Here is a 23,114-nt window from a genome sequence, read left to right as displayed (position 1 = left end):
CTACCTACCTTACCTCACCTAACCCATGGGAAAGTGATACAATCACAAAGATTTATTATCATCCTTGCGTACGTTATTCTTACACTCAAGTGTACTTTCTTCATTTTCACCGTCAAACATTCTGCCAAAAACTTTTGACACGCCAGATGAGAACAAAAAAGAAGAACCTTCAATGTATCCACATAAATTCATGATAAGAAATTACGGTGTTCATTTTACCAGAAGGGCTTACATTTTGCAAAATATGTATTCAACTTATTTTATATAAGACCACCCCCAACATAAATGGCATCAACACACACACACATTTCTTTCTTATCAAAGGGATGTGAATAATGCTCAATTATCGTGTTTCACAGTAAAAGTCACACACCAAAAGATGAAATATGTTGACAACTTTTGTTGCCAATTAAAATCTTATGAGATTTCTAAATTTGTAAAGAGAACCCCCGTGTTGGTAAATTACATTTAAGGAGGAGAGTTGCGAAGGGTAGTGAGAGGATGTAATGCGTGTGCTCGTGAGGAGAAAAGCATTTAAATAACTTTTGCCAAAGTGGACTTGCTTGAGATTAATGTTTTGGATAATATGGGTTGTAAATCGCAAATTCCACACAATGTGTGTTCTATGAATTGTTTTACTTTAATTTTATATGATTATTTTAATTTCTTTGTTAAGTCTTTTGAATTAAGTATATAGGAATAAATTGGTGTTCAAACAATTACGTCAAATTACCAAATGAAACATCTCCAACACTAAAGTTTATTTTCTACTTTAGAATCAAATTAATACCAGTTAATTGTCGTGGTGTAACCAAGGGAGGGTGTTTGGGTGTCTAACTTTCTTCAATCTTCAGACATTTTATGAGTATTCCCATAGAGGTCAAAAGTATTTCTTTTTGGCTAAAAAATACGTTAATAAAATATTGAAGCAAGTTTCTAACTTGAAAATTAACGAAAAATATTTGTTAAAAAGTGTCAGACGTTAGAAAACAAACGCCAATCGTTGGAAAAAAATTAAATATTATCAATTAATGTTAAGACTTAAAGATTAATGCCAAACAAGCTGAAAGCTCAATTAAAATAAATTAAAAGGGAACTTTTAAATGAGGTTAGGTATGTTTTTTAGTTATTTGTAGTGACTGGTGATGGTTTTAAATAAACCGAAATCTCGCTATAAGCGCTAGGACGCTCGTTTTATTGACTGTTTTCGAACAAAGATCCTGTGTACGTAACACAGCCGTTAAATATCGTTAATTTCATTTAAAAAAGAAATGTCAAACATTTAAAGAGAAACGTCAAACGTTAGAAAAGAAATTGTTCAATTGTCAGTAATTTCATTCATTCAATTTCAATCGAAATTAATGTTTTCTAAGTATTTTATCATTCTTCTTCATGAACTTTTTTAAACCTTTTTTTTTTAATTAAGAAAAGTAGATTTGTTGACTCAACGTTTCTTTGAAATAGCTTTTTTTCTAAATTATTTATCTATTATCTAATGTATTATGCACATGAGAATTATGTCTTAGTTAATCTGTAGATAATTAAAAGTCATAATTAAATTGAAAAAAAAAAACAAGAAAGTTTTTTCTGTGACAAAAAAAAGTTTTCCTGTCGTAACATAATTTATTCAGAAGCAAAAAAGAAATTTCTTGAAAACATTTTCTTCTTTTTCAATAATAAAACATATTTCTTTCAAAGAAAACTTACTAACTGTCCCATATTTTTTAAGAATTTCTCACGGCGGAAAATTGAAAGGAAAACGTCGAACTGTAAAAGAATTTAGTTCATTAGAATTAAGTTTTGTGTCACCTAAGATTATTTTCCTAAAGATATTCGAATTTTCTTATACACCATAAATTAATACTTTGCTTGCACAACTATCATTGTCTATTTTAAGTGCAACTTCAACAATTTATTTCATCAGAAACTTCATAAATATATCTCTTAAATGATTCCGAGCGAATTCACAAAGTTTCCTTCCTCTAACATTGTAACATTTTAATAATGCATTCCTCCTCCCCTATATTTAACTGGAAAGCGACGGGAAAATGTGCAGCACATTCTCTGAATATGTATGCAAGTGACATATTTCACATTAAACCTGTTGATGGTTTTAGTTTAAGTGCTCAATTTAGGTGGAAAATTTCTCGAGAATTTTGAATGGAAAGAAAATTTTATATATGCACGAATGACGTTATGAATTGAAATATAAATTATTTGCCAAATATCTGCGTTAATGCACTTTGTTAATACAGCTAAAATATTTTGCAAATCTCCGCATTTTACATTGAATTGTTTATGAATGCATAAAGAATTGTATGTATAACGTCTGGAAAATTCCTTTTTTTTTGCATTTGATCCATTTTGAATGGTACAAAAAAGTGCAATTTTGCGCAAAAAATGTTTCTCTTTGCATGTTTTTTTTATATATTGCTAATTTTATACCTCAATATGTGCAGACTTTTCCTTCAAAAGAAGAAAGAATGAAAAAAAAACTCTGAGGTGTTTTTCTTCAGTGTTGGCGACTGTTGATGACTAAGTGGTATGGAAATTGATCTGCGGAAAGCTGAAAAATATGGTTATCGAGGTAGTTTTTTCGGTATCACATGGAGAAGAAACAGGAGGGGCAATGAGAATTTAATAAAAAAAAAAGTGGGAAGCTCTTCAATGATATCGTCTCGCGATCCCCATGACATCTTTAAACCGCGTGTGTTTGTTTTCGTGTGTATTGTAAGAAAATTCTAATATTTGAATTGTAGTTTCAAGTTCAGGTGACTTTCTTTATATTATAATGTTATTCGCTTCCACTCAACATGCGTACATTGTCAGTGTTCGGTTTCTAATTAATAGAGTACAAAAACACCACACGTGTATTACTTTTAATTCAACCAAATTCACTTTTAGGTACACACATATACAAATTTCAATGGCGACAAATAAAATTATGATGCTGTCAGAATTTTATTTTTATTTTGTGTCACAGAAGAAAGAGTTAAGGCAACAGGTGGTTGAATTGCAAAGTTTTCCCATTTCTATTTGACATGTGCTTTAAATAAGAAACAAAGTTTTGGAAACGAGGAAAAGGTCTTTTCCAAATAGAGAAATTATGATAAATTCAGGGGTTTTCCTAAAATAGTGTTAATTACAAGAGGGAAGTTTAGTTTGTGTTGAGTTGCCTAACAAAATTTCAAGAGGCACATCTTTACTTTCTTCAAATTAATAGATTCCTTTCATGACACAGCATATCAGATGTCATGTCTCAGATGCAAAGGGCAAAAAAAAGCTCTGTGTTACATCTCTTCGCATCAAGCACCCAAATAGAAAGGGATTTTACAAGTTGAAAGTTTTTATTGTGTTCATATCACTTTATTATGATGTAATTTTTTTTAAGGAAATATTTTATACACACTCTGTGAGAAAGTTAGGGAAGGAATTTTCCCTGACTGATGCAGACTTGTGAGGAAATTCTTTGTATATATTTTATTTATGAATGGAAAAGTTTGAAAAGTTGGAATTTCCTTTTGGGAAAATGAACGGAAATTGATAAAAAAGACTGTGCTTGAAAAGACGGAAATAAATTTTCAAAGATAAAAGTTCGGAAGCTGTATAAGAATATTTTTGTAGGTATGTTTGTGATGGTCTGAAGTTTTTTTTGTGTGTGTGAGTAAAGGTCAGAAAAATATTCCATTGCCATTTATTTACAAAGTATCACCTAGGAAATTAAACTGTGAAAAATTAATGAATTGTAGCATTTCAGACAATATGGCTCCAAAAGTTTCAAAATACGTTATATAGACGCGTAATTCTCCATCCAATGAAAGTTGTTTTTTTTTCATAGATTTTATTGGGAATATTTCAATATTATTAGAATTTTTAATGATATTAAAATCAGAAAATTTCTCTAATATGACTGATTTTAGCCAAAAGTTCTTTGAAGTTTTGTAGTAAGAGGTACTTGAGCTTTTACAGAGTATATATAGTGAGCTTAATGTAGGAATTTGATTATAAACTTTTGCAACATAATTTTCTTACTATTACACGCATAAATCCCTAAATAATTGTGTGAGTAAACATCATCAAAAGACTTAATAAAAGCCAATTAATTAATTAAAAAAGTTGTAAATTAATGAGATGATGATACTGTATTTTGTTCAAAAGTATATACAACTTAATGAATTTCCTCTGATGCTGAATTTCTTCTAAATATGTATAAACAAAAGTAGTGCAGGAAATGATGGATGCAAAGAAAAAGCAACACGGATCTACCATGTTTTTCATTATGTGAAGATTCGCACAAGATATCCTCATTCTTGTCCGCTTGATGAATTAGTTGATGTGATTGGACGTGGCTTAAAATTTTTACTTTATAAAAAAACATAATTCCCCTCTTTTATATATAAAATTTCGTAAAACATGAAATCTCCACTCTGGTTGGCTCACAGGAGATATATTCAATTGCAAATTTAATGATTCTATAATTTATTTCTCAAACCATACCACTGTGTTATTTTGAAAAGATACGCATACATTTTTAACACGGCTATGTCATTCAGTTTTATATTTTTTTCCGCCGCTTCTCTTGTAAATTAAATGCACATATTAAGTAATCTGAGAGCATTAATTCAGTTTTCTTGGTGGATATGTTTTGAACATCTTAGAGAACCAGTTATTTTTTAATGACTAATTTTTTCAATATTTTATCTTTGCTTAGAAATCTACTTTTTGTATATACATATATATGTTTTTGTTGCTCTCTACAACAAGATCATCTAAAGTAGGGAGAAAAAAAGAGAAATTTATTCCCAAAAAAAAACTTGTATACGGTTAAACATTCAATGAAAAATCGGTTTTGATGAAAGTAGCGACGTTTGTTTTCCTAATCTATGATCTTCAAATTCTTCCTTGAATTTGTTACAAAGAATAAATTATGTACATTTTTCAAGTTTTATTGCACTTTTTTTTTACTTCACTTCTAAAATTAGATTGTGAGAAAAATTGTAACTTTGTCCACAAAATATTCATGGGTGTTTTTTTGTGTTTACGGAAGCTGCAAATAGCAATCCTCAACTGTAGGATTTTTATCTATACGCATATCTCGCAACTCTGATTTACAGCCATGAGATTTTCTTTTATGGCCCCAAACGCATGATTGGGTAATTTTTGCAGAATGACAATTTTTGAATTTTTTTTTCCTACTGCCACCGATGACCCATAAAATATGTATAAATGTATAAGAAATTTTATTGAAACATTTTTTGATTGTAGCGTCAAAATAATGGCGTCCGCCATTTAGAATGCCGTCAAAATGTAAAAATAAATTCAGGCATTTTACTCGCACCAGGGCGAAAAATTAGATTTTTCGGATGAGTTTGTGTTCTTGTCTATTTTTATTTCATTCATTAAAAAGATGTGGGACACTCTCAGATCGCACATTTTTCCGTCCATTCTCTCACCAAAATCCATTTGTGTGAACAAAAGCGCCTCCATTTCAAAATTACGCAGTGTCTTCAAAATGACACTGCGTTGACAACATATGCATTTTTCTTGTCAAAAATTTATTTTTTGAAATTTCAAACAGTTACAATGACACGGGTTGCGTGCTAAAAGGTATTTTCATGCCAAAATGCAATATTAATCTCACGCAAATCTATTGTATAAGTTGCTAAATTGAGTGTTTTGCGCTTCATCCGCACGGTTATTGGGAAGAAATTGAATGTTTTTTTTTTTGTTTGAGGGGAAATTAATAAATTATGGAGAAGAAATTTGAATACGAGATAAGTTGTAAAGCTTAATGAAAATAATTTCAAGTTTTGGTGAATTTTTCTGTTATAAAATATACCAAATGAAACAATTAATTTGTTTGAATTTTTTTAAAATTGTTTTTACTGGAAAAAATGCTGAAAGTATTTTTTTGACAGTTTTACGTGAAAGCTACACTGAAAAAACAGTTTGTGCTTCGACTGTCGGTTTTACTACTTTTCTAAGTACCAATTAAGTTGAAAAAGCACCACTTTATTTCTCAAATATCTATATAGAGGCGCTGCTGGTTATATTTTCACACAATATCGCTTTTTTTTCAAAAACCGATTATTTAACTGAAACTTCTTCTTCTTTTTTTTCTTAGTTTTAGGTTATATTTGTTAAACAATAATACAAAATGTGTGGTGTTTTCCTGAAATTCGGCTCTTCCTGGGGATTATGAACTTCATTTTTTGCTTCTTCAGGGGTTGAGATGATTTTCCTCAATTTTCATGAGAAAAGAAAAAAAGAAGAAGATTCTATATCGATATTGAATATCGATATCGATAATATCTTAAAAATCAAAAAAAGGAAGAAGAAGAATTTTGGTGCTTATCCAAGTACAAAATAAGTAGTAAAATGTCGAATTTGGTACTTGAAAAGTTAAAATTCTTTCAGTGTAATGAGCTAATGAGCTATGAGAGTATCCGTTTGAAATTTTAATGTAATATGTAACCAAAGTTAAGTTTTCTTAAGATTCTTAAAGTTTTCTGAAAATTCTTTAAGCTTTCTTAAGAATGCCTTAAGTTTTCATAAGTTTACTTAAGTTTCTTTAAGAATAAGCTTAAAACTTAAGAAATATTTAAGATTCTTAAATTTTCTTAAGGGAAACTTAAGATTTCTTAAGAAAATCGAGTAAAATGGATTTTTTATGATTTTTAAGAATGCTAATGTCTGAAAGCGTTCAATTCAATTTTCGATTCAGCCTGACTTAAGTAATCTTAACTTTCCCTTAAGAATACTTAAAATTCTTAAAAGTTTCTTGTGAAATCTTAATTTTTTTCTTAAAGAATCTCAAGAAATCTAATGGAAACTTAAGAAATTCTTAAGAAAACTTAAGTCTTTCTTAAGGAATCTTAAGTCTGTCTGACTAGTGAATTTCACCCAATGTCAATGTGACAGGTAGTCAGTTTAACATAAAATTTAAACGTCAAGCAAATGCTTTTGTCAATTAAATTTTTAACACTGCAAGAGATGCAACAATGTAATAGCTATTAAATAAAATTGTTCTTGATTAAATAAATTATATATGCAAAAAAGCAGGGTATATAATCAACTAGTCAACCCGAGCCCCCAATCACGTGTGAGCAAACTCCATTTTAAGCTATAGAAGGGGGGAGTATATTAATAGGGGGGATGAATAATACGGTACCCCGAAAAATTTTTAAAATAAAAAAATCCCGTTATCTGACCCTTTAACAGGTAGAAAACGGGAAAAAATCAATTTTTCTGTGGGGGCGCTATAAAGGGGGGTCGGGGCGAAATCCCATATAGCGCTTGCAACTCGTATTGACCCCCTCTACCCCCATACCAAATTTCATCAAGATCGGCCCAGCGGTTTCGGAGGAGTTCATGTGCCACAGACAGACAAACAAACATTTTCAGCTTTATATATTAAGATACAATGCATCAATATCATACAATTATTGCACCATTTCACACATTTTGCTTTTGACTTTTCTGTTCTTCGTATTCCTGCTTCTTTTTTTCGAAGTGCGACTGCGATGTCGAAAAAGTAATTTCAACATATTACACCATTCCAGAATGTTTTTTCTCATCTTCAACCGAAGAAAAACAAGTTATATAGCAAATTTAACTAATGTGCTTAAAATGTATGCGTGCCGAGTCTTTTTTTTGTATCTAAAATCATTCACGAAATAACATTTATTAATTTTCTTGATATGATTTGAAGTGTTGTCTTGAGATCTTTGTGACGTGTGAGATTGACTCTAATATATATTAGGAATTTCTTCGCTATGAAAAATCTTTTCGTGCTGGACAAAACGGTTTTAATTACAATATATTGCTACCTAAAAGTTAGCATGATTCTAAAGCATTTTCGTGTGTGTCGGTGTGTAAATTCCATACCTTTTTGCCTTTTAGCTGTGATTATTTTCTTTTAGTTTGTAGGTATATAACATAAATCAGTTTTTTGAAACTTATTAGCGGTTTTAGCGCAATAAAAAGAGAGATTGTGACTACATGGTAAACGGGGGGAGATGTAAATTTTTCGTCTTTTGGTGGATGTGATAGATAAAAGAAAAAGTTTTTATCGTCTAGAAACAAGTTATGATTATGAATACTAAAATATGTATAGAATATATACAATACATATGTAGATTTGTCTGCAATAGTTGTGATAATTAAATTATCTTTTGGGTTTAATTTTAACAAAAAAATTTCTTTCAGACTCAATGGCAAGAGAATTGTTAGACAAAATAATGGCATTTGGGAGAAATAATTCAGAACAATTCTTGAGAGTTCTTTATTTTTTGCATTGTAATTGTGTTTACTCCCGTCACGCACATTTCACATACGTTTTTTTTTATACATAACGAAAATTATCGTAATGAATTTATTAGTCTTGAATTATTAAGAGTTCATATAAAAGCAATGGAAATCAGTCAGGGATACCGTGCTATATGGTAGTACCACAGAGCCCAAAGGCTTTTCCACAAGGAAAAGTGTTGATTTTATGGAATAGCTTTAATGTAATATTTAAAAAGGATATTTTTTGTTCATTCTACGTTCAAGGTTTCAAAATTTTGCACATTATACTTCACAGAGAGAGAGAGAAACATTGGAATTGGATATTTGGTAGGACATATTATTTACCTATCTTGGGAAAATACTGTGAGAGATGGAAGAGAAAAATTTCTGGGGGTGTTTTTTTTTTTGTTTGTCTTATATCATAATTTTTATCAATCAACCTTTACTTTTTCCCTTAACTTTTTTTGGCAAAGAAAACCCTTTAACATGAGAAAGAAATATCTTCGTGTGTCTCAGGAGAATCCGAACGCCTATTGGCTTTTCTGATTCTTTTTTCTTGACTTTTTCGCTGCGAGTGGTAAAATAAAAGCTCAATTCGAGTGTCACAGACTGAGAAATGGTGGGTGTGGGAAAATGCCCCCACTTGATTCCATATATTATTCATAAAATAGAAAATTATTGTATACCGCAATATTTTCACGATCAATAATTCTATGTTTTTCCCCCGTATCCCCTAAGAAGCTGTCTTGCGTCAAAGGTTGAAAGCTTTCATTGATAAAAAATGTGGTTTTTCATTAGAAAATAAATCAATTACATTGAAAATAATATTTTTTAATAAGTCTATTTGAAAAGAAAAATCAATTAAATACTAGAGAGGATTTTTTTGAGAGAGAGATGAAAAGATCTTTTTTGCAGCTGAAAACAAAAAAAACGACGCCACAGAAAATAATAAAAGACAGATTTCACAATAAACTTCTTCTCTCTAGACTTGATGGGTGTTTTTGTGATTCCTAATGAAATGCGGAAGAAACCTATATAGATGTGGGAATAAAATAGATACCCAAGTGGCATAGAAAGGGTGGACGAAATTTCAATAAAAGAACGGAAGTTTGGTATATTTAAAGTTAAAGCTCTCTGGCATCAATGCACGCAATCCAAAAGGATTTCATGTTGTTTTGTCATCAAAAGAAGTAAAGATGCTAAAAAGTTATTTATTCCAAAAGGACGTTAAAACATTTTATTTTTAGTTTCTTTTGAAGGTATACTATTAAAATCAGATAAATTTGTTTCGGAAATGTTTTATCCTTCTTCTATCCTTAACTAATATACTTTTGACATTTTCATCAATAAAGTTTGAGCGAAGAGTTTCACTGCTTATTGGGTACCTTCATTGAAATATATGTTATCATTGTATAATAATTTTATATAGTAATACAATCTCTGAAGGGATGAAAAAATCCAAGAGTTCCGTACCTTCCTCTTTTGAGGGGAACGTAGATGGCGCGCGGACTGGTGCAAATTCGGGGGTAAGTGAAATGCAAGGAGGACCTTCCTCCCATTCACAAGATCATTTGCTTTCGAGCGCTCATGGTGATCACTTGAAGGGTCGCATGAGCTGAGCGTTTTTTCTATATGAACTTTTTTCTATATGAACTTTTTTCTATATGGATTTTTTTCTGTATGAACTTTTTTTTTGTACCTACGGTGAGTGGGTTGCAGAAGAGGTGCACAAAAAAGGGCTGAAGGAAGAAAAATGTACACGGAGTTGAGTTCAGATCTTGCAACATTTTTGGTCGTACATGAGTGGGAATGAACAGAAATACATTTTCTTTCCCTTTTGCACAATGAGATCTTCCAAAGTCTCGAAGAGCACAAATTTTGTCTTTTCGAGCAAAATTCTGCCTCAAACACGCTGGCTCACTCAACACAAGCTAAGATTTCTTAAGTTTTCTTAACTTTTCTTAAGAAATCTTAACTTTTCTTAAGAAATCTTAACTTTTCTTAAGTTATCTTAAGATGTCTGAATGGTGAATTTTACCCATTTGGTTGAGAAGACAAAATTTGAAGGAAAAAAAAATTTTAAAAAATTTCTCATTTTTCCAAGGAATTTTGGGGTAATCCCAAAATTCACGTCTTTTCACTCTAAAACGTACAGAAGAGCCAGAAAACGCGAAAAACTGATTTTGGTATAGACTCGCGAAAAGTGTTGAATTTGGGGTTCCCTTTGGACTTTTGCACAACCGCACGACCGCACAACTGCACAATCGCACAAACGCACAACCGCACAACCGCACAACCGCACAACCGCACAATCGCACAACCGCACAACCGCACAACCGCACAATCGCACAATCGCACAAACGCACAATCGCACAAACGCACAACCGCACAACCGCACAACCGCACAACCGCACAATCGCACAAACGCACAACCGCACAAACGCACAACCACACAATCGCATAAACGCACAACCGCACAACCGCACAACCGCACAATCGCACAAACGCACAACCGCACAACCGCACAATCGCACAAACGCACAACCGCATCGTTTGCGCAATCGTTTGTGCGATTGTGCGTTTGTGCGGTTGTGCGATTGTGCGTTTGTGCGATTGTGCAATTGTGCGTTTGTGCGATTGTGCGTTTGTGCGATTGTGCGGTTGTGCGATTGTGCAGTTGTGCGATTGTGCGTTTGTGCGATTGTGCGGTTGTGCGGTTGTGCGGTTGTGCGGTTGTGCGGTTGTGCGGTTGTGCGATTGTGCGTTTGTGCGATTGTGCGTTTGGGCGATTGTGCGGTTGTGCGTTTGTGCGATTGTGCAGTTGTGCGGTTGTGCGGTTGTGCGTTTGTGCGGTTGTGCATTTGTGCGATTGTGCGGTTGTGCGTTTGTGCGATTGTGCGGTTGTGCGGTTGTGCAGTTGTGCGTTTGTGCGATTATTCACCAGATAATTCACCATTCAGACAGTCTGAATGGTGAATTTCACCAAATCTCTTCAACATAATGATGCAGTCGATGATCTACTTCAAATATCTCAATTAATGAATTCTAAATTCCGAGCAACAAAAAATCACAGCTAATATGCCGAAACATCGCTGAAAATTATAAAAAATTTGGTTCATAGAATAGAAAATAGAATTTCTTTTATTCTATTATTTTTAATAGAAAAAATTTCTGTTATTCTGGTGTAGCCAAATATTGATTAATTATCTTATTTTAATCAACTCAATTTCATTTTTTGAATAATTATTTTTTTTTTAAATTTTTTTTTTTCAAAACTTACATATATTTCCACAGAGTTTTCAAAATTATTAATTTACTCGCATGTAGAAGAAAATTTTTGATTTAAAGTTAAATCAAAAAATGATTGAAAAGGCCTTTAAATTTTTTTTTTATATAAATAAAAGTTTTCTATTGCAAATTTTAAATTCATTAGTAGCAATATCAGCTTGTAAGGGGAGCCTCGTCAGCGCCATAATTGGGGGCGATGTGCAATGGAAAAGCATTGCACTCGTCACCCCATTTATTGTGCTGACGAGGAACCCAAAAATTAATAAAACAGATGAAAGTATGAATAAAGAAGTTAGTTGCACTAAATGAGTCTTTTGAATCACATGGAACCTTGCATGGCGATCCTGCCAGTTCCACATAAAATGTGAAAATTGAAAGAAGAAAAAATCATTAAAAACTTTAAGTGTAGAAGTGAACAAATAGTAGTTCCACATAAATTGTGAAAATTGAAAGAAAAAAAAAATCATTAAAAAACTTTAAGTGCAGAAGTGAACAAATAGTGAATCCAGCATGGGGAACTATTGTACAGCGGAAAAAGAGGCCCTCAACAATCTACAACAGGGAGGAAACAATGCAATGAGTGCCACCGTCGAAAGGCCCAACGTGTTCGAGCAACGTGAAGTGATCTATATAATCATCTTGGCCATCGGTGTCACCCTCCTCGTCCAGGCTGGTTGGAAACTCTGTTGGAAGAAACTCGAGGCCCGAAGACAACAAGTAAACGTTGTCTAAACAACTATCCAACGCAGAAGTCAACCACTATCCAACGCAGATGCAACAGATACCCAACAGATAATCAACGAAGATGCAACGAAGCCCCATCGCATAAAGCAGACAAAGAAAAGGATTAAGCTAAGTTTTTACATTATACATGGCCTTAAGCCAAAGTAATACCGATTTCCAAAGCGAAGTTAAACAATATTTAATCGAATTAAAAAATATATGGACTAATTTGAAAAAAGATGGACCAAATAGACAACGAACAAAAAAGTTGATTTTAGAAAAACAAACTCGGATAAATGAAATTAGATTAAAAACAAGAGAGCTACTGAGCGGGAAATCAGTAGACTCTGAAATAATAAAAGAAAGAAAAAAGTACTTAGAAGAAATCGAAGAAATATTAAAAAATTCCAAATTAATAGCTGAAGAAGCAGAAATAAGTGAAGAAATATTGAATAATCAAAAAGAAAGAGCTGAAGAAGCAGAAGTAAATGAAATCCCAATCCCCAATTCAGAAAACCCTAATAAAATGTCGCTATTTGATATTAGAACCGCGGCCACTATTCTTCCATGTCTCGAAGACACAGAAGAAAGTGCTCACCGATTAATTGACGCGATTGAGATGTACAGCCTCGTCCTTGCTGCATCGGAACAAACATTGTTGATTAAATTTGTGTTAAAAACAAGACTTTCCCAAGGAGCCAAGCTCAAACTAAAGAATGAGTATGCGAACGTAGAGAATTTAGTGCGTGACATCAAGAAATTTTTATTACCAATCAGATCACAAACGGCGCTGATGCACAATCTCTGCACAGCCAAACAAGGAAGTGACAGTGTTGAAAATTTCGCTAAACAAATCGAAGAAACGTTCATCAAATTGACAATCTCCCAAGCACAAGGAGATGGTACTACACACTCTATTTTATCCCACACCAATGAAAAAATCGCGATAAATTCTTTTGCCAATGGATTAAAAAGCAGTCAGTTAGGAACTATAGTTAAAGCACGGAATTACGAAACCCTAAAAGAAGCAATCAGGGGTGCTCTAGACGAAGAGAGTACAAGAGGACAAAGTTCAGGACAGATTTTTCACGCAGAAAAGAGAAATTTCACGCCAAAACGCGGACGTGGAAACAATTACCGAGGAAGACCAAATCGCGAAAATTATAACAGAACAAATAATAGAGGACAATACAGAGGACAATACAGAGGACAATCTAGAGGACAATATAGAGGTCAAAATAGAGGTCAAAATAGAGGACAAAATAGAGGAAACGCTAGAGGAAATAGTAGGAATACAAATTCAAATCAGTCAATCCAAACCGCAGAAGAGGAAAATGAACCTTCTGTAAATACCCTTTGTGAAGACGAATACTTTAACGCATTTTTTGCTTAAACATGAATTATTTAAGAATTCTAGTACATAAGAAACAATTTCGCTTCCTCATCGATACAGGGGCGTCAATTAGCGCTATAAAGAGTGAATGTGTAACGAATGACATGCAAATAAATAAGACTAAGAAAATAAAAATAAACGGAATAAGTGGATCGACATTTTCACTGGGATCAGCAAAATTGAAATGTAGGTTGAAGAATGAATGTTTTGATCACGAATTTTTAATACTAAGCACTCCAATTAATAATGCAGACGGAATTTTGGGCACAGACTTTCTTACAAAATTTGCAGCACGCATTGATTACACAACAGGCAATATTTCGATCAAATTGGAGAAACAAAAGCTTATTTTACCAATGGAAGCATCTGATGAATCCCTAAGTATGACTGTGGCAACTGATGTAAGAATCCCAAGCAGATGCGAATGTGTGAGATATATAAGAACAAATGCAACAAAAGAATGTGTAATATTAGGGAATGAAGTAGAAAAAGGTGTGTTTGTAGCAGGAATGATTGCGAAACCTATGAATGGCAAAATACCTATAAGATTTTTGAATGTACGTGCGGAAGAGGTAATTATTAATAACTTTCAAACAGAAATACATGACGCAGACGATTTTACTGTAGGAAATTATGGTAAAGGGTACAACTCAGCAAAGAGAGTTGATAAGTTATTCAAATCATTAGAATTAGATTATCTCACAGGAGAAGAAAAGAAAACGATTAGCGATATCTGTAAAAAATATGCAGACATATTTTTCGTCGAAGGAGACAAACTTGACGTTACTAACGTATTACAACAAAAAATCCATCTAAAACCCAACACAAAACCAGTGTATGTAAAGCCCTATCGCCTGCCTCAGTCCCAAAAAGACGAAATACACCGTCAAATCCAAAAACTCCAAAAAGACGGCATAATAGAGGAGGCAAGGTCATCCTGGTCGTCACCACTTCTTTTAGTCCCTAAAAAAGTTGATAAAAATGGAAACAAAAAATGGCGACTCGTGATCGACTATAGACTACTTAATAAGACAATTGAAGACGACAAATTTCCGCTACCAAACATAGTAGAAATTTTAGATTCGCTGACTGGTGCGATCTACTTCAGCCACCTTGACCTATCCCAAGGTTATTATCAGCTTAAATTGCAGCCGGAAAGTAGGCCTGTAACGGCATTCACTACGGACCGGGGGCAATATCAGTTAACACGACTACCTATGGGGCTAAAAATTAGCCCAAGTTGCTTTTCCCGTTTAATGACAATCAGTATGGCAGGGCTAAATTATGAGGCCTGCCTAGTTTATCTCGACGATCTAATAGTCTTTGGAAGAAATCTAGAGGGTCATAATAAAAATCTTATCAAAGTCTTCCAAAGACTACGCGAGGTGAATTTGAAACTCAATCCGGAAAAATGTGAATTTTTAAAAAAAGAAATACTCTATTTAGGACACAATATAACCTCTGAAGGCATTTTTCCCGACCCTGCAAAAATAGAAGCAATGAAAAAATACCCCGTCCCACAAGATGCCGATGCAACAAAGAGATTTGTAGCATTTGCAAACTATTACAGAAAATTTATACAAAATTTTGCCCATATAGCAGCACCACTTACGAATCTAACGAAGAAGAACGTACAATTTATTTGGACAGATGAGTGTCAAAAGGCATTCGAAACATTAAAACAAAAACTAGTAAACCCACCGATACTACAATACCCCGACTTCTCAAAAGAAAACACCTTTGCAATTCATACGGACGCGTCTGGATTAGCGATAGGTGCAGTACTCAGCAACAAAGATGGTAAACCCGTTGCATATGCAAGTCGTACTTTAAATAAAGCCGAAGTAAACTACGCGGTCCCAGAAAAAGAACTATTAGCGATAGTGTGGGCAGTAAAATATTTTAGGCCATACATCTACGGGCGAAAATTTATAGTCTATACTGACCATCGGCCACTGGTCAGCCTATTTAGTATAAAAAACCCATCAAGTAGACTCATGAAATTCAGACTTATACTGGAGGAATACGATTTCTCAGTGATTTATATCCCAGGAAAGAATAATGTAGCAGCAGATGCTTTGTCAAGAATCGAAGTCACATCATCAGACTTAAAAGCCATAAAAGAATCGCAAATATTCGTCACCACGAGAGCACAAAAACGAAAGGAAGAAACGGAGAATAAAGACAATTTAAACGAAAAGAACACGTCATTTGACCCAACGGTAGTAGAAATTTTGAAAAAGCCAAATAAATCGATAGAATTACGCGTTGTAGAAAAAATTAACTTTAACGAGATTAAAGGGAAAGAATGCATCGCGGATAAGAAGAGAACTGTCGTATACGTTCCTTCTAAGAATATAATCTTCTTGACTCTAGATACTCCGGCAATGCTGACACGAGATGAAGTGTTGGGAGTACTAGATAAACTTTGTAAACAGGAAAGCATAAAGGAATTAATTCTAATCAAAAACCCCGGGAACGAATTAGTTTCAGACTTCCTTGAAAAATTAAAAAGAAAAGAAGCGCGCACACGCCTTAAAAACGTACGTATACTCATCTTAAAGGGAGTCAAAGTAATAAAACAGGAAGATAACAAATTGCTAATTTTGAATGAATTTCACTTACTACCGAGCAGCGGGCATGCCGGAATAAACCGAATGTATAACAATATCCGAAAAAGCTACTATTGGAATGGCATGCGGAAAGACGTCGAAAATTTCGTAAAATGCTGTGAAAAATGCCAAAAATTCAAGCACTCCCAACCCACAAAAGAAAAACTAATCATTACTACTACTGCTTCAACAGCGTTTGAAAAAATTTATATGGATTTAGTAGGACCATTTGAAAGAGATAACAATGATTATGCGTATGCATTGACATTACAATGTGAACTTACCAAATATATTGAAGTATACCCACTAAAAACTAAAGAGACAGCGGAAGTAGCAAAAAGCTTTGTTAATAATTTTGTATTACGTTATGGCATTCCAGATATTATTGCCACTGACAAAGGAAAAGAATTTACTTCCAATATTTTTGAAGAAATATGTAAATTATTAAAAATGAAGAAACTGTGTTCCACGGCATACCACCACGAGTCGATTGGATCTTTAGAGAATACCCATAAGTCTCTGGGAGCATTCCTAAGGATGCAAGTCGATGAGTATCCGGGTTCGTGGAGTACATGGTTACCTTTTTGGAGCTTCTCTTTTAACACGACAGTGCATACGGAAACGAAATATGCTCCGTATGAGCTTGTTTTTGGTAAGAGATGTAAGCTACCATCAGGGTTAGAAAGAGTAGATCCCGTCTACAATTTTGAAAATTACGCTCTTGAGTTGAAGTACAGACTTCAGAGAGCTCATGAGGACACAAAAACAAATCTATTAAAATCTAAGAAAAAAAGAAAAGAAAATTATGACAAAGTCACAAATCCAAAAGATTTCAATATTAATGACAACGTTCTAACAAAAAGAGAATGTAGTTCAAAATTAGAGGCACTTTTTGAAGGGCCATACAAAGTCCTAAGGGTGGAACACCCAAATTTAATTATATTAAAAAATAACAAAGAATATACAATACATAAAAATAGGTGTAAATTATTCCATCAAGTAAACTAAATATTTAAATAGCTATTGCAAAGGTCACTATAACAAAAAAAAAATTTAATAAATAAATAATTAAACAAAAAAAAAACTAATTAAATAAAATCTAAAATAAATAAATTTATGTAGAATTTAAATTTTATTGCAAAGATCACCTTCAAAATAAAAAATCAAAATAAAATAATATATCTATAGAAAAATTATGTATTAATAATAAATAATTTTTTTTTAAGTTAAGGGGGTGATGTAAGGGGAGCCTCGTCAGCGCCATAATTGGGGGCGATGTGCAATGGAAAAGCATTGCACTCGTCACCCCATTTATTGTGCTGACGAGGAACCCAAAAATTAATAAAACAGATGAAAGTATGAATAAAGAAGTTAGTTGCACTAAATGAGTCTTTTGAATCACATGGAACCTTGCAAGCTTGTGTTGAGTGAGCCAGCGTGTTTGAGGCAGAATTTTGCTCGAAAAGACAAAATTTGTGCTCTTCGAGACTTTGGAAGATCTCATTGTGCAAAAGGGAAAGAAAATGTATTTCTGTTCATTCCCACTAATGTTCAACCAAAAATGTTGCAAGATCTGAACTCAACTCCGTGTACATTTTTCTTCCTTCAGCCCTTTTTTGTGCACCTCTTCTGCAACCCACTCATCGTAGGTACAAAAAAAAAGTTCATACAGAAAAAAGTTCATACAGAAAAAAAGTCCATATAGAAAAAACGCTCAGTTCATGCGACCCTTCAAGTGATCACCATGAGCGCTCGAAAGCAAATGATCTTGTGAATGGGAGGAAGGTCCTCCTTGCATTTCGCTTACCCCCAAATTTCCTTAAAAAGACCTCATGCGCCATCTACCTTCCCCTCAAATGAGGAAGGGCCGAAACGATTTGGGCACTTTCGCCCTTCTTTGTAATACTATGTGTAGATAGCAAAGATGTTATACATACCTATAAGTTTTCTCTCTGTGTGACTTTGTGTGTAATTTCTATATTTTATCCTATGCTAAATTTATAAAAATAGCATCTGTCATTGCCATAAATTTTGGCTATATCTCTGTAATTTTTCTTGTAACTAAGACGATCTCACTGTTGAAAAAAAAAACATATTAACATATTTATTTTTTCTCAAAACTATCGTTTTTTGTCTGGTCTTTTATTGATGTTTCTCGGATTGCTCAATAGGATATAGCAAAAATTACTAAATTTCAGAGAAATCATGTGACATTATTTCCTTCAATCAATGTGTTGGTGTTAAGCTTAATAAATTCTTATACTGTCTTTTATGCAAAAACCACACTTTGGTTAAGCTCTGTGGGTATTATAGAGTTTTTTTTTGGTGAAAGAGAAAACAAATTGGCATAATATTCCCAAGAGTGTATGAGAGAATGCTAAACGGGTCACTGCCAAGAGGTCAATTTTTGTGCGTTGTGGTTCTTTCCTCTATTTTGGAATTAATATGCATTTAGCCACACCAACACCATCTATTTTTAATTTAATGAAAACAAATGCTCTGCTTTTTCCCCCTTGTAATTACCTACCAACCTACCAATAATAAAAAAGTTTCCCCGAATAAACGAATAGGCGCGAAATAGAAGGAAATGAAGAGAAAAATATGAGTTATTTCTGATTTCTTGATATCTGTTTACATTTTGTATACGCTTTCACTCTAAATGAGATGTGTTAATTAGGCAATTTTTTTTCTCTCTACAACTCTTGCTTATTAAAATGCCCCCACCCCCCCTCTATATTTATTGCAATCGTGGGCAAACATCGCTATATATGAAATTTGATGCTATGAAACCAATGAATTTGAAATTGTATATTTTAAAGTGTTAATTTCTTTGTTAATTTTCCTCTAATTAGAAGGATGTCTTTCACAAAATGCCATGTTAGTGGTGCAATTTACATTTGGAGGGAATGCCCATACTAGACCACAAACACGACACCTTCCTCCTATATGGCATGGAGACAATGTGCTAATTTTCACAATAAGGCCAAGAGAGTCGTCACTAAATTACCATTACACGGAGACTCTCAAGTCACAACTATGTACATTTGAAAAGCTTTTAGAATAATTTTCTGGTTTGATTCCAGAATTAAAACATTCTTTTGGTGACCTCTTAACAGTAGATGAAATAAATTTTGGTTCACTTTGTTGAAGGAGAAGATATATAGAAAAAAATATAAATTAGCCCTATGGTAAGATTCTGATTTGAAGCGTGACCTTTCTGTTCTATTTTTCTACACAAGTTTCACCTGAATAAAAAATCCTAAATGACAGAGCTAAATATAGGAAGAGTGTTTGGATGTTTAAACACTCCTTAAAAGTTAAAGATGATCAGGCTTTTCTTTAGAGGTTAAAACAAATTATTTTCATAATTAAAAAAAATTACATTAAAAAATAGAAAAAGAATTTTCAGAATAAATAAAAATCTTAAACATTAGAAAAAAACCGAAAAACATTTTAAACTAACATTATTATTATTAACATTATATAGAATACACAAATTCATAAATTATTTTTGAAAAAAAAGACGAGTAGAAAAATCAGAAAGAAAAATTATGTTTCACATTAGAATCCAACTCCCTGTAACAAGATTTAAAAACAAAGTAAATCCAGCATGTATACAGGTATATAAAAATGTAATTAATAGAATTTAATTAAATAACAGGGAAATCATAAAATCATTAAGATATGTAATCTCATTTCACCTACTTTGTAATCTGCCTAAATATTGCTTAAAAGAATCTGTTTATACCGTCTCGCGAAAATGGTTTGTCATAAAAATTTCCTTAGTATCTATAACAATTTTCCCCACAGTATCTATCCGTGTTCAACTCATCTTTTTATGACTATCACAAATCTTGTTAACTCACTATTAAATTAAATTTACTATGCGATATTTCCTTGGATACTAGCAAATGCAGAATAAATTATTCCGTGGCAAAATGAGTGTATATAAGTTGGTTAAAAAATATATTTTCTGTGGCGAGACAGAGAACGTTAATTTGTCGATTGGATGGTGTAGATAAAGTGAAATAAAAAAAAACTACTGAAATGGAGATGATTGTGGGATAGGTTGATGACTATAATAGCCACATAGATGGTGGTGATAGGCCAAAAAAAAAGTTATTTTTAAGTGTATAAAATTAATTGAATTTACATACATTTTGGTGTAACAACAATTTCCTGCGTGCGAATTGTGCATTCATCAACACTTCTTCCATGTTTTAATAAAACATAATTCTTTCTTTTCCACCTGTGGGAATAGCATTGTGGGCTCGACTGTTTTTGATAAACAAGGTGCTGCAAAGTAATACAGTCTCTTTGATAAGAGTTTAAGCTCTCAAAACAATTTTTTAGTTTTTCATTCAGTAGCTAATAATAAATAGGTGTACCTACCTCTTATTTGATTTGATATATTTTCTCTCAAGAATCCCCGGATGTTTGTTACATGACATAAACATATTTGTTTAAATACAGTGAATAGCATATGTTAGAAAATTCTTAGCATTCAATAAAAAAAAACTCTAAAAAATATAAAATCTTCAAAGAAAAAAATCTAGAACATTTGGATTGAAAAAAAAAACTTCAACACGCTATGCTTTTCGCAAATATGCTTTCTTCTATATTTACTATTGGGAGGGTAAGTTTATGTGCTTAAAGCTTGAATGTGTGCTACAATAGCAAATTTTCCTCACATAAAAGTCACTAAAGTACGTTTTTTTCTCCAACTTTTGCCAACCTTGTATGTTAATTTCTTCTGTCTCACTGCAATAAAATCCACATGAAACATTGTATGGTGCGGTGCACGTATATATTGGTGAATGATTATGTGGAGTTGGGTTGAATTATGGTGTAGAAAATGTGTCTGTTTATTTGCAATTACTTTACACTTTTAGGAGGGAAAATGCGCTATATGGGTGTGAAGGGAGGGTAAAAAAAAAGCTCCGTCTCTGTGTATCTTTGACGCTATATATTGCATAGAATAGAACATGTGATAAAGTGAGATAGCAGAAATGCATTAGTGAGGCGCAGAGAGTTTGAAAATCTAATTGCGCATGAAAATAGTTGAACATGATTACTTTGTTGCAAGCTCTCAAATGGTTTACATCCACTTGATTCATTTGCTCTTCCCCATTATATACAATACATGCACATAAGGTAAATACCACTAAGGTGAAAAATATGTAAAGGTGGGTTTGTGTGGAAGAAAAAAAAAATAGTAAATGTTGGAGGAAAAGGGGGATGTCTAAAGGTTAAATTACGATATATTGTAAAATGTTTAATTACAAGGAAAGCCAAAGCCAAACCGACCCTTGCCATTAATAAAAACAAAACCCAAGAAATAATTGAGTCTTTATTGTGTTCTGTGGTAGAATATGCGCTATGTTTCTCTTTAAGAACAATTTTTCATAGAAAATTTAAAGATTTTTTTGATAAATTCTCTCCGAGAAAATTTATTAGAATAAAGGCAAATTAAAAACTTGCCACAAACCACATTCTAGGAGAAAACTAGATACAAGATTATTTAAAAAAAGTGTGAGATGATTCAATTTGTATGCGAATGAAGATAGATTCCTCAAACGGTTGATTTATCAGATAAAAAGGAACAGTATAAAGCGAAAGAACGGTAAGTAAAACTTACGGGCTGTGATTCTTTCTTTGTCAGTGAAATGTGAAATTGACGGAAAATTGAGGATAGGCAAATTTTGAGGAAGGCTTTCTCGCGCACCGAATCACAGCCAACGCTCAGTCAGAAATTTTGTGAAAAGCCTTAATCGTGGGCGTTGGCTGTGATTCGGTACGCGAGAAAGCCTTCCTCAAAATTTGCCTATCCTCAATTTTCCGTCAATTTCACATTTCACTGACAAAGAAAGAATCACAGCCCGTAAGTTTTACTTACCGTTCTTTCGCTTTATACTGTTCCATCCATGCTATATTTAATTTTTATCTTTGCAGTTTATATATATTTATCTTTGCATTTTGTATGTATATACATATATAATGTATATATCTATGCATTTATATATATATTTTATTTTATTTTATTTTATATGTGTATATAAAACGCCCCGCTTCGCGGGGCGTTGGACTTATGCAACTCAAGATGACACGTAAACTTTAAAACGCGATATCTCCGGAACGGCTACATAGATTTTCTTCATTTTTGGCATGGTGATAGATACTATAGTCAACTATAACATATCAAAATATGAAGCAATTCTATAAAGCGGTGCTCGAGATATTCATCGAAAACTCATCGAAAATTTTGTTTTCGATTTTAGCGCCACTTGCGGTCATTTCTTGAACTTGCAATGTTCCGAGCAGTTGTAGGGCTCATTAATATCTTTCATTTGAGCCCGAGTTGATCAAAATCGGTCAAGCCGTTCTCGAGTTATGGTCGATTTTCGATGAAAAATTGTGGCGGCCATATTGGCTAAACGGCTTGACCGATTTTCGAAAATGAGGTATCGTTGGAAAGCTCTTGATGGCCCCTACAACATATCAAAATTTCAGCCCTCTAGCTATAATAGCGGCTGAGATATAGCGAAAACAAAATTTGACAGTTATTCAAAATGGCGGACGCGGGGGTGGGGGGTTGGATTTGACTTCATAATCGGATGTCTTCCACCCGATATATGAACTTTGCCGTTGACCGCAAGTCTCTATCTATTACCGTTCTCTTGTAATTTAGCGAAAGGTTCCGGACGGACGGCCGGACGGACGGACGGCCGGCCGGACCAATTTTTGGCGCATACGTTTTTTAGAATGTAGGGACCCTAATTCGTGCTCATCCCAAGTTTGAGCCCGATCTG

General features: G+C 33.2%; 1 protein-coding gene across 4 annotated transcripts in view; it reads left to right on the top strand.

Annotated features, from left to right (window-relative positions):
• The window catches only part of LOC129793993 (basic helix-loop-helix ARNT-like protein 1), a 66,753-nt gene that overhangs the window by 19,512 nt on the left and 24,127 nt on the right, over nt 1-23,114 (top strand). The gene's annotated exons all lie outside the window — the stretch shown is intronic.

The sequence above is a fragment of the Lutzomyia longipalpis genome, chromosome 3 (genome assembly GCF_024334085.1).
Source record: "Lutzomyia longipalpis isolate SR_M1_2022 chromosome 3, ASM2433408v1".
Lineage (NCBI taxonomy): Eukaryota > Metazoa > Arthropoda > Insecta > Diptera > Psychodidae > Lutzomyia > Lutzomyia longipalpis.
Note: the sequence above shows the minus strand (reverse complement) of the source record. Positions and strands in the feature narration are given on the sequence as shown.